This window comes from Mus musculus, chromosome 1, assembly GCF_000001635.26.
Source record: "Mus musculus strain C57BL/6J chromosome 1, GRCm38.p6 C57BL/6J".
In the NCBI taxonomy this organism is placed as follows: Eukaryota; Metazoa; Chordata; class Mammalia; order Rodentia; family Muridae; genus Mus; species Mus musculus.
Window position 1 is genome coordinate 41,486,936 of NC_000067.6, and position 13,147 is coordinate 41,500,082.

The 13,147-nt window shown below is 37.1% G+C and overlaps 1 long non-coding RNA gene across 1 annotated transcript in view; it reads right to left on the reverse strand.

Moving 5' to 3' along the window:
* Window positions 1-9,059: 9,059 nt before the first annotated feature.
* Window positions 9,060-13,147, reverse strand: part of Gm39631 (predicted gene, 39631) — a 37,317-nt gene continuing 33,229 nt past the window's right edge. The window contains exons 3-4 of the long non-coding RNA NR_168323.1: window positions 12,835-12,895; window positions 9,060-9,255 (exon numbers count right to left, since the gene is read on the reverse strand). This is a non-coding gene — a long non-coding RNA (predicted gene, 39631). The remainder of the gene's footprint in view (window positions 9,256-12,834; window positions 12,896-13,147) is intronic.

Consider the following 13,147-nt stretch of genomic DNA (forward strand, 5'->3'; position numbering starts at 1 on the left):
TACTATTAGTGATGCTATGTTATGGTTACAGACAGGAGCCTAACATGGCTATCCTCTGAGAGGCTCTTTCCACAGCCATTCTGTATATGTTAGGTGACTTATTAGAGGAACAATAAAATGGGGAATGTTAGTGTTAGAATTAGTCTTTGAGAGGAAAATACAGTCAGGAAATTAAACAAACAAACAACAACAAAAACAAAAACAACCACCCAAACAAACATAAAATATAGTCTTTGTGTCTTTGTCCACAAATTCCAGTGATAATTTAGAGAAAGGCCTTTGAATCCACTTAAGATTATGCGTTTTTCTGAGAGTCTGAAATGCCAGATCCCATTTGTTTATTTAATTTGATGCAGTTTCTGAGGCATGCCCTCCAGAATTCATATTACTCTTTTTTATGCAAATAGTGTGACTTCTTAACATTTTTTTTGTCAATCTAAAGAAAATGATGTTAAGAATTCTATAGTGTACAGAAGTAAACGTTTAAAAATTATGTTTATTGTCAGTAATGTATAAGGCCACTCATTCATAACAGAACATTGTTAATGATTTTACTTACTCAATCTTGATAAGCTTCTGCAAAATAGACATTTCGTTTCTTTATGCAGTGCTGAAACATCTTTTAACACCTACCATTTTTATAAGAAAAGTGCAAGAGACTTCAAGGAGAACATGCATGTTCCAACACAGTAGAAGTTTAACTCTGTCAAGATTATCAGTGGTAACATATTATTTATTGAGAAGTGAAATATCAGTTATTTTTCCCACTATCCTGGAAAATACAATCTTATAATCTAGTTCACATATGTGTGAAGGTATAGATAAACTCTATTAAAAGGGGGTAGTTTTGCTTGTTGTGTTGGGTTTTTGTTATTGAGTGTTCTTTGAGACAGGATCTATATGTATCCTAGAACTCACTATGTAGACTAGGCTGGCTGGAAATCAGAGCTCCATCTGCCTTTGCATTTCTAGTGCTGGAATTAAAAGTATGTGATACTGCAGTCAGCCAATGGATTCCTAATGATGCTCTGCTAAGCTCACAGGTCAGTGGCTTATCCAGTCATCACCACACAGGCTTCCTCTGGCAGAAGGTGGGAACAGATGCAGAGACCAACAGCCAGATATTGGTCAAAGAAAGTCTAAATTACAGGTCCATCAAATCCCTCCACTCAGAGCTCAGGGAATCACACAGAAAAGGAGACAGAATGAGTGGAGGAGCCAGAATGCATGGGGACACCATGAGAACAAAGAACTCTGAGACATATGAGTTCATAGAGACCAAAACAGCAAGCACAGAGTCTACATGAGTTTTTACCAGGTTCTCTTGTGTGGGCACATACATATTAGCTTACACACACATATGGACTATTAACTTAGTATTTTTATGAGACTCCAGATTGTGAAAACAAGTGGGTATCTGACTCTTGAGCCTGCTCCTGGGACTCTTCTCTCCCTGTTGGGTTGGCATGTTCAACTTTTGATTTAGCTTTTGCTTAGTGTTTGTGTATTTTGTTTTGTCATGTTTGGCTGCTGTCTCTTAGAAACCTGTTCTTTCCTCATGAAAGATAGAAAGGGAGTAGCTCAAGAGGGCAGCAGAGGTAGGGAGGAACTAAAAAGAATAGAGGGATGGGAAATTATAACCAGGATATATTTTGTAAGATATAAATCTATTTTTAATAAAAATGGAAAAGATACTGAAGTATTGAATGCAACAAGATTGAAATTATGAAATGAAGAAGGAAGAGGAGGAGGAGAAAAAGAAGAGGAAGAAAGAAAGAAACAGAGAAGAAAGAAAGAAAGAAAGAAAGAAAGAAAGAAAGAAAGAAAGATGAAAGAGGAGGAGGAGGACAAAGAAGACAAAAGAGGAGGAGGAAGAAGATGAGGAAGGGGAGGAGGATCAAGGAAGGAGGAAGAGAAGAGGAAGAAGAGGAGGAGGAAGAAGAAGAAGGGGAATGGGAAGAAGAAGAAAAAGAAGGAGAAGAAGAAGAAGAAGAAGAAGAAGAGAGAAAGAGAGAAGGAAAGAAAGAAAGAAAGAAAGAAAGAAAGAAAGAAAGAAAGGGGTAGTTCAGCTTCACTTAATCATCATCACAGAGAACATTATAATTTAAAAAAAAAACATTGCACACTCAGAAATCTTTTTTTTCATGATCTATGGATTATGCAGCTATGTTTTATTTTATAACTATTTTTATAACATTCTAACAGTGTCAGCACTAAGGGACATCATGAATCTAGATTTGCTAATAACAAAACCATAATAGAGTTTTATGATTTTTCAAGCTGACGTTGGCACATGTCTGAACAGGATTCCACTGGATATACCTCAGAAGTGGTTCTAAACTCACTCTTCAGTACCTAACAGTTCCATCGTGGAATCAACTGGTAAGTGGGAGCAGCTCATGGGTTGTGTGTTGTCATACAAGATATTAAGTCTCTGAGAAGTTACTGGCCATCATACAAGTATACTGGGTTATTACTGCTATAGTGTAAAGAAAATAAGTGTTTTCATGCCCACTCTCAGACACCAATCTCATAAAAATCACTGATAATTTAAGTCACTTTTTGAAATATAAAAGAACAATATAATCAACTTTGAAAATGAACTGAAGCATTGGAGAATATCATAAAATATTGCTATTGTTTCCATTTTCCATATATGTGGTCAGATTTTCTAACAAAAATGGAAAATATTATCATTTTGTTTTGAATTCATAATATTCAGCAAAAAGTGTTTTCTCCTCAAGTTTACTTTTATAACTAACATGATTTGAAAAAGAGACAGTATTGGCTACAATTTCTAGAACGTTCTCAGGAATGAACAGTTTTACAGTACTGGAAATGATATGACCTTCTGTCATGAATAGGTTTTGTATTACTTCAAAATTTCTTCAATGCCATAAAGCACAGTATTTGCAAAGACTGGGCATGGAATATTCATTTTCAAAAGCCTACTTTTCTAAACCAACTGTCAGCAGTCAAGAAACTCAGATCTTTGTACCAATTTGTCACATTTTCCAGAGCAACCCATTCATTTGCACACTCAGATTTATTCTTGTAACTAGGCCCATTATGTTTGTAGAATCAGCTTTATAGAACAATCCTTTTAATATTTTTTTACTTGGTGGCTTGAATTCTGTAGTAATTCTTATGGATTCTGAGTATCTAAGTGGGATACTGTCTTACATACTGACCACCTATTTCTTTCTAAAGATAGCTCCTTCATTAAATTTTCTGAATACGTCCATGGGTACCAGCCATAATATGTTTTATTTGTTATCATCCATACATCATCACTTGTATTGCCTGTCATATTTGCAGAGAAAAAACTGTGTATGTGTGTGTGCAAATAAATTGGAAGAAATGTATATTTAATTCAGGAGAAGCCACAAACTGTTCTTTCAAGTGTCAAAACAGTATAAAAAACATACTGAACTGTCTATAGATGATTGTCTATAGATGATAACTATTAACTAGTTTCTTTTCTAAACCCCTACATACAGTAGTGAATATAAAGCTTAAGCTCCTTGTGTTGTGTCCAAATATGATTTCCATAAAATACTAAAGTTCTGGTGTGCAAAATACACTTGGTTTCAGCTTATAGCTTGTGACCTGTTCCAACCCATCATATTAAATGGTATGATTTGAGTGCTCTTGTCAAAGGTGTGTGTGCTCCAAGTTTGGTCCCAAGTGTGGTGATGCTGAGAAGTATGTGTGTCTTTAAGAGATAGTGCTTATGGGAAGCAATTAGGGCACACCTTCACGATCCTCCTGAGTGAATTAACTCTGCTATAGTGGAATAGATTCGACTCAGCCTGGAATATTTTTCAGGAAAGTAAATTGATGGAAAGCAAAACTCCACCATGTGCTTGGCCTGTACCACATGTGGCTGCTCACTTTCTTCATTTTCTCAGCTTAATTGAGATCCAAGGGACTGCTCCAACTTCATTAGATGCCCTAAATCTGGTACAAGAGTGGTGTGAGCACTGGAGTTTACACCGTAGCATTTCAACATTATTCTTCACTCTTATCTTTGATAACAGGCAGAGAGAATATAGTTCAATGGTTATTTCTCAAAGAATTATAGGAGTCATGTATAAAACTAGCAGTGAAAACTGTAGACATATGATTGGTAGTAATGTGTGGTTTGTTCGTTAGTAATATCATTGAGAGTAGCAGCGTCACTTGTATTGCCTGCCATATTTACAAAACTATGTTGCAAGATATTCATGCAAGCCAGTAAAGAGTAATATAAGCTACACATTAGGCAAATACACTAAAATAAATTTTCACCCTCTAGTAAGGATTTAGTGCTTGTTCTCATAATCAAACCTCCTGATTTAATTAGTTCCATTATGAGTGAGTGGATGTGTAATAACATAAAATCATCCCCATTCCCCATTCGTGCCTCCACTTGCTACGTGACTGTTAATAATCACAGCCTTTTAAGTGAGATGAAATGTTATATTCCCGTACAGTTTACATTTTAAAAAAAACTTATTTTACTGAACTCCTCTAAGAGAACAGCATCCAGCCGAAACATTAAATCAAACTCTAAGTTATGAAGCATTTGTGAAATAACAAATCCGTGTTTCCCTTCCGCCCCTCGCTTCATTATTTCAAGTCATGGCGCCACAATCCCTCTGTAAACTAGGATATACTGTGAAACTCAGCTATCTGTTTATGGATGAGTCGCATCATCATTTAGCCACAATTAGAAGCAGAATAAATTGTAGCTGCTTTGGTTTCCGTTAGTTCATGAAGATGTACTTGAATGTCAAAATATATTCATAGGGAAAGGAAAAAAATAGCATAAGTAATTTAACTGAGCTGGGTTTTTACATTTCACTAATGGGGGTAATCATGGTTCCACTGACAGCGTAAGTCATTCTTGTGCTTTGAGAAACCACTGGAAAACTTATTTTATCCTGTACATGCCGTAGTAATATGAATCTTCCCAGGAATCTGTCTCCTATGAGCTAACTCTCTTTGCAAACTTTTTTTCTGGTAAATTTCAAGATGCAAATTACTATAGTTTAAAGATCACCGTTTTTGGCATAGATTTTGGTCTATGTGGTATATAAGTCTAGTTCTCCAGTATCTGGGAACACATATGACCCCCCCCTTTTTTTTCCTAATTTCTTTTTCAGAGGAATGATGCTTAGATTCTTTGGTTTGGAACTAAAGAAATGAAAAATAAAAGTCTGGCTTCAATTGACTTATTTTTTATTAGGTATTTTCCTCATTTACATTTCCAATGCTATCCCAAAAGTTCCCCCATACCCTCCCCCCCACCCCACTACCCACCCACTCCCACTTTCTGGCCCTGGAGTTCCCCTGAACTGGGGCATATAAAGTTTGCAAGTCCAATGGGCCTCTCTTTCCAGTGATGGCCGACTTGGCCATCTTTTGATACATATACAGCTAGAGTCAAGAGCTCAGGGGTACTGGTTAGTTCATAATGTTGTTCCACCTATAGGGTTGCAGATCCCTTTAGCTCCTTGGGTACTTTCTCTAGCTCCTCCATTGGGGGCCCTGTGATCCATCCAATAGCTGACTGTGAGCATCCACTTATGTGTTTGCTAGGCCCCAGCATAGTCTCACAAGAGACAGCTATATCAGGGTCCCATCAGCACAATCTTGCTAGTGTATGCAATGGTGTCAGCATTTGGAGACTGATTATGGGATGGATAACTGGGTATGGCAGTCTCTCGATGGTCCATCCTTTTGTCTCAGCTCCAAACTTTGTCTCTGTAACTCCTTCCATGGGTGTTTTGTTCCCAATTCTAAGAAAGGGCAAAGTGTCCACACTTTGGTCTTCGTCAAACCCTGAAGAAATCCAAAACACCATCAGATCCTTCTACAAAAGGCTATATTTAATTGACTTTTTAAAGCATCCTGAGCACTGATGGAAAGGTAGGCAGCATGGTCTCTACAACCATCTTGTTTGTCTCAAAGTCAGATTAAGTCTTACACGCGTTCTCGCGACCGGCCAGGAAGAACGCAGCAAACCGGAATCTTCTGCGGCAAAACTTTATTGCTTACATCTTCAGGAGCAAGAGAGCAAGAGTCAGAGCAAGAGAGAGAAAGAAAGCAAGAAAAAGAACAAGAACAAGAAAGCAAGAGAGAGCAAGAAAGCAAGAGCAAGAGAGAGAAAAAGCAAGAACAAGAGAGAGAAAAAGAATGGCAAAACCCCGTCCCTTTTAAGGAGAATTATCCTCCGCCTAGGACGTATTACTCCCTGATTGGCTGCAGCCCATCGGCCCAGTTGTCATCACGAGAAAGGCAGAACACATGGCGGTAAAACTGCCCCTGCACGTGTGCAGATTATGTTTACCACTTAGAACACAGCTGTCAGCGCCATCTTATAATGGCAAATGTGAGGGCGGCTCCCAACAATTAAGGAATTAACCTGGGGAGAGTTGCTTGCTCTGACTGCGCCTAACTGAACTTACTTATAATGTAGAGATTATTTTATACATGTATGTCTTGGATACTCTGTCAGAATCCCTTGCTTCCAATGTCTTTCTCTTAACATTAACATTTGAAAGCTGACATGTTATGCTTACCATGTATAAGGAGGTCTCTCCTCAGGATCTCAAGCTACACAATCCAGTGTAAGACATTATTCTTCTTCAGAATACCATCTCCACCAAATAATGCATATTAAGGTCATATGTAGGAGCATGCAAACCCTGATGAGTTTTACCCACTTGCATTATGAGAAACTTTCAGTTTCCAGGGTTGACAATAAGAAAGGCTGGAGCCATAGCATTGAACTGTAGTCCACTAAACCTTTAGAATAAAACCAATCAGCGCTTACTATACTTTGTTGCCATAGTTTACTGTTTCTGGACTCTTATGAAAGAATAGGAGGAAGCATTCAAGACCCAAATGAGATAGGAACTCCACAGGAAGACCAAGAGAAACAACTAACCTGGAACCTTGGGGGCTCTCTGAGACTGAACCACCAACCAAAAAACATTCACAAGGTGGACCTAGGCCTCCTAGCACATATGTAGCTGATGTGCAGCATGGTGTTCATGTGGGTCCTAAACAACTAGAGAGGGCGCTATTCCAAAACCTGATGCCTATATGTGAGATATGCCCTTCTAGCAGGACTGCCTTGTCTGGCCTCAGTGAAAGATGAAGTAGGTAGACTTGAGGTGCTATGGTTTGGGAATAGGCATGGGGTCCCTACCTGCTCAGTGGAGAAGGGATGGGGAACAGGAGAAGGATTATGGGGGGGGGTGCCCAGAAGGGAGGTGGTGAATGGGATATAAAATGAATAAGTAAAATCAATGAATCAAACAAACAATCCACCACTCACTATCCTCTAATTACACAAGAATATTTCCATACTGGATCTCTGGCTTTTTTAGCTCCTCATATTTACGTTCTAAAAAATGTGTTTCACAAATTTTTAAGGCCAATATTTATTTGATTTGCAGAATCTCTCCTACCCTTTGCTACAAAATTATAGGCTCCTGATATTCCATTTGCCTGACTACACAGAAATGCATGAACACACCATACTGGTAAAGACACTATACAGTTTAGTTGCAAGAGTTAGAGAAATCAAACAGGAGCTAAGCAGGAGCATTGCTGCTGGCTAGTTTCATGGTGTTATCAAGTGCTATGCAAGCTTCTCAGGGGAGAGCAGGCATCAATGGGATGGTCTTACTCAACACTGGTCAGGCAAAATATACCGACTGCTGTAACAGAGGCATGACTGTTATGGCCATAACCAATTTTCTTATGCTTACAGTTAGACCCACAAGAGGAATTCATAACTGGTACATAAAATTTGGTCAAAGCCCATGAGTGGGGAAGTCACAGACCCTAGGAAGGAACCATTGATTTGGTAAGTGTACAAGATGTCAAACTGCATTCTAAATTTGTATCCATATCACTATGCCTTATAGATATTTTACTTTGCAACAGAATCTTTTCTTTGTAGTAAGCAATGGTTAATGTAGAAACTCTTCACCCGTTAGAGTTCTGAGAAGAAGTGGCTGTTGAATGTTCAGCCCTAAGTTGATCATTGATATCAACACTCAGAGGATCAGAGAACATGGTGAATGAAAGAGTGTGAGAGCTGGGGGATCCTTACTGCTGCAAAATATGACCTGGATGTCCTACGGATGTTACACCAAATAACTCACTGGACTTTCTGCACACAACTATACACACTGATATTCTACCATGGGTACGAGAGGGGCTCACTGGCCTCAGTTCTAGTCTGAGTAACTCTAGATACTTAAAGGGTGCAGAGAGGGGGACAGCAGCATTGACTCATAGTATAAACATAGATACAGGGACTCAAGCCAATAACTCCATATACAACCTGTAGGCAACTCTAAGGAAATGCAGTGAACCACAAGCTATACACACCGCAAACATGAAAATAGCAGGATGGCTTTGAAAGAAGACAGACTTTGTGGGAGGAAGAAGGTACAGATGATAGAATAGAATAAAGAAGAAAACTCCATCAGAGAATATTAAGAATATGTACAAAATTATAAAAACAGTAAATGCAGGAGTAAAAGCATGAATTCTGAAACTTCCCATATGATAATATTCTCTTTTTCTCCAAATTCAAAATAATTATTGAATAAAATGTAGCAGTTATATAAGCATATAAATGTGATTTTGCTATGTCAGCTTAAACGTGAATGTGCCCACATGTGGTTTTTGGTTACTGAAATTCACGTACCATGTGTCATCTCTTGAAACTCCTCTTTTTAATGGCATGCTTCCTCCAGCAAGGCCACACCTCTGCAACCTGCCCAAATAATACCATCAACTAGGAGCCTAGTGTTCAAATATCTTAGAATATGGGATAAATTCCTCATCCAACTAGACCTGGCTGCATTCTGATTACATGTAATAAGCATATCCCATCTCTATCATATAAATTAGAATAACAGAAAATAATGAGCACAGATGATTTGCTCTAAGTCAGATCATCAGTTCAAATATAGACCATCAGATTACAAAGCAAATGTACAAATTAGGCAGTAACAGCAAAAGAAATAAACAGCAGTCATACAATGTATGTAACTTTCTAAACACTGCTATTATAACACTATTGTTATATATTATTATTATAGCACTGCTAATATAATATAAATTATTTTCTCTGCATTTAGGATGGACCACAGATGCAGGAGCCATGCTGCCAGTATATCCATTGTGACTAGAGTCCACTGATCTCTGCATTCTGTCCAATTTTCATTCTGCAATGTTTTTCATTTGCTGAAAAATAGAAAAAATGAAAGAGCACAGATCTGGAGCAAAGCTCAATAAACTTTATTCATGAACTTCATTAATTACTTTTATTTTATGTGTGCTTGTTTCTGTTTAGTTGATCCCCTGCCTTCCATTGTAATTGTTTCCTTCCATGTACTAATTTTGGGTTTGGCTTGTTCTTGTTTTTCCAAGACTTTGGTATGTATCATTAAGTTATTTAGTGAGATCTTTATGATTCTATAAACACAAGAATATATATATATATATGAAACTTTCTAAAATAAAGGCAAAAATTCTGCCAGGAAAGAGTAATAGAATGCTATGAGAAAAGTATAATACTATGCATGTATATAATGTTCTAGTGACAAGTCACTGTTTTGTATCCTAACTAATGTATTAATGAAAGAAATCATGTCTCATATCTCTGCATATCAGCTTTGTTGGGTGTATACTTTGCTAGCACTCTCTCTCATTCTCATTTTATAGTTGTCCCTTTAACCTGTTTCCATTGCTGTGCTGAAATTTTTCAGTTAGGTATGATTCTACTTTTCTCTCTTTTTTTGTGCTCTTAGACATTGATGGACTTGTTAAGAACTTTGTCTCTTTCAACATAGTCAATTTTTCTCCCTATGCTTTTTTGAGTAGTTTTCTAGTTTGGTGTCTTAGATTTCTGTCTTTAGTCCATCCACTTAGAGCTGATTTCTGTGATTGTTGATGAATGAGTGTCTAATTTCATTTTCTCCAAGTACACATGCAATTTTCAAAGCAGCAATTAATTTGTAAAGTTGCCCTTTCTATTATGTATTGCTTTGATCATATTTACTGTAAATCAACTAGCTAGCTAGAGAAATGTGAGTTGAGATAGAGTCTTCCAATTGTGTTTCATTTGTCCAAATGGCCATGTTTGTACCAAATGATCTACTGCATCATTAAAGATTTGTAGAATATTTTAAGGTCAGGCTGCATACATTTCTTCTGTATTTCTTTTATCTCAAAATTTCTTTGTCTAATTGGGTATTTGTGATTTCATGCAGGTGTAGGACATTTGTGTGTTCTGTGAAGAATATCACTGGTGATTTGATAGGGATTTTATTCATTCTATAGATGTCATTGAGCTGTATGGAATTTACAAAGATGACAATACTTCTATGATCATGGTGTATCTTTCCATTTTATTGTGTATTCTCAATTCACTTTATCAATATTCCATGGTTTTCATTCTAAAGATCAATCAATTTTTGTTTCTATATACCAGGAGGTCATTTTGCAGGTTTTATAAGTTGGATTGTTTTACATAGATTTCTGTTGCTATTTTTTGTTGACTTTGTAGTGTGCAAATTTGCCATTTTTGTTATTTCTGATATAATCTTTGGTATATACTTTACTTACCATTTAGGCGATTCTGAAATAGTGTAAATTTCTCCTATCAATTCTAATTTGATAACTCACTTGTCTGGACTATTGATTTCCCTGGGGTACATAGTGCCATCTTGCATAAAGTTGGGCATACCTGTGATAATCTAATATACAAAGCCTATTTAAAATGCTGTAATACATTATAAGTCTAGTTTATAGAAAGCTGGCTTATTCGATGCCATTTTTTTACAATATGACAATCTTCAATTCTTACTATCAGTAAGACATATGATATTAGAAATAAATAATAAAGTTGTGTTTTGCATAAGTTCTTATTGATGAAGGGAATAATAACAAATGGAGTACTAGACATGATACTTGTCATCTTGTCAGATTCCAATAAATATCTAAAAATCTTCAGATCGATAGAGCCAAATGGAATATATTAGGTGCAATAGGTTGCATTTAAAGCTCCATTTGACATATTTGAATTATTTAATGGAGCACATGTACCTTTGATAAGCAGAGGTAATATGCATTTACAACTTTATAAAATATTATATTAAAATGGAGGAGGAGGAGGAGGGAAAGGATGAGGAGGAAGAGAATGCGGAGGAAGAGGAAGAAGAGGAAGAAGAAGAAGAAGAAGAAGAAGAAGAAGAAGAAGAAGAAGAAGAAGAAGAAGAAATTATTCTTAATGAAGCAACTCAAATATGGTATATATTCATGTATATATGGATGTTATCTGTTGTCTTTGATAAGCAAACTAAAATCCAGATAGCCCCAGAGGTGTAGAGTAAGTGTTTGGTGAGACGTATGGATCTCTGTAGGAAGAGAAAATGAAATAGAAAGTTATAAATTGTTGGGGCCAGAGAGAATGGGAGGATCACATCTAGAGGTGGAAGGAAAGAGGGAGAGGAAGGAGTGAAAGGAGGTAGATAAAACAGAGCATCATTTGAGGTATCATATAGAAACTTATTTTAGAAGCTTCCTAAAATATACACACATATAAAGGTAATCTTAATACAATCATTAAACAACAAAAGCAAGAGTCCCAACTGGAAAACTGTTGTCACAAAGTAAAGCTACTGGTCTCAGGATTTGGTTACATCTAGTAGAGCTTTTTGACAGGGCTATTGGTTGTTCTCCAGCCAATTGATAGTAGACTTTGCTGAAGACAAATCATTCAATATGTTTTAAAACAGTGAGCTAGAGCCTTCATCTCTACAGACTAGTGTTCATGGTCCTTGAAGGAACTCTTCCTGATAACAGAGGAGAGAGGTCAACAGCAACCCAGCTACAAATCATTGGACCCACAATGATGACCTGTCTGCAAGATATGCTTGCCTAACAGTGGCACAAAGCTTGTGGGATTAACCAACTGATAATTGTTTGGGTTCCATACCCACTCCATGAGATGGAACTCTCTATCTCCAACTCTGCTAGTGATCACTATCTCCAAGATCCTGAGATGAAATAGGCCATGGACAATATTCATAGATCATTGCCTTGCTTAGACACCATCAGAGAAATTTCTTCCTCTAGCAAATGGGAAAAAAAAATACAGATATCCACAACCAGACAATATGTAGAGAGACTTTGGAACAATAAATGTGATGTTTCCATCAAATCCTTCCCCTCACGCCAGGGTTCAGGAATTCCTGTGGCAGAGGAAGTAGATAGAGTTTAAGAGCCAAAGGGGGGTTGGAGAGGAGGAGCTAAGGCATTTAAAACACAGCAGCATTGATGCACACATGAACTCACATAGACAGTGGCACCATGCACAGGACTTGCATGGTCTTTGCCCTAAGGAGTCCCAGTGCTGAGAGAAGTGAAGACAAGCCCCTGCCCCTAAGCCAAGAGCTGTCTCAAGCTATCTCACAAATGAACAATTTGTTCTCTCCCATGGAGTCTCACTGGGCATGCCAGTTATTCTTAAGGACAGGCTCCATGCCCAGTGGTAGATGCTCAACACAAAATGGAATTAACGGCATTTTGAAAGTTCTTGGTCTCTTAAGGGTTTGTCAGGCCATTTTTACCATACAGATTCTCTGCACGGGTATTGTGGTTGCTGTTTTTTTTTTTTTTGTCTTCATGGGATTTCTGTATGAACATGTATGTTTCTGCATCTATGTGCAGCTCATGTTTCATCTTTGGTTCTTTCTCTTATTTGTTTGTTCTCTTCTATTTCAATTTGTTTGTTTTATTTTATTGTTATTCTTTACATACCTGTTTGTTTTCTAATGATAGACAGGGCGTGAATTTGAATGAGACAGAGGATCTTGAAGAGCTAAAAGAAGAGAAAGCATAGGAATAATATTTTACATGAAAAAAAACTATTTTCAAATTAGGAAAATATAAAAAAGAAATTGAGCATAAATATACTTAATTTAAATTCATTTTGAAGTTTCTGTTTACTTTGATTTACAAAATTAGTAAAATCTGCCTCTTCTTTTGGAAACAAGGTTGCAAGAATGTGACATATTGGAAAATTAGCTGTCAGCAAAACAGAGACCTACATACTGTAATGGACAACTACTAA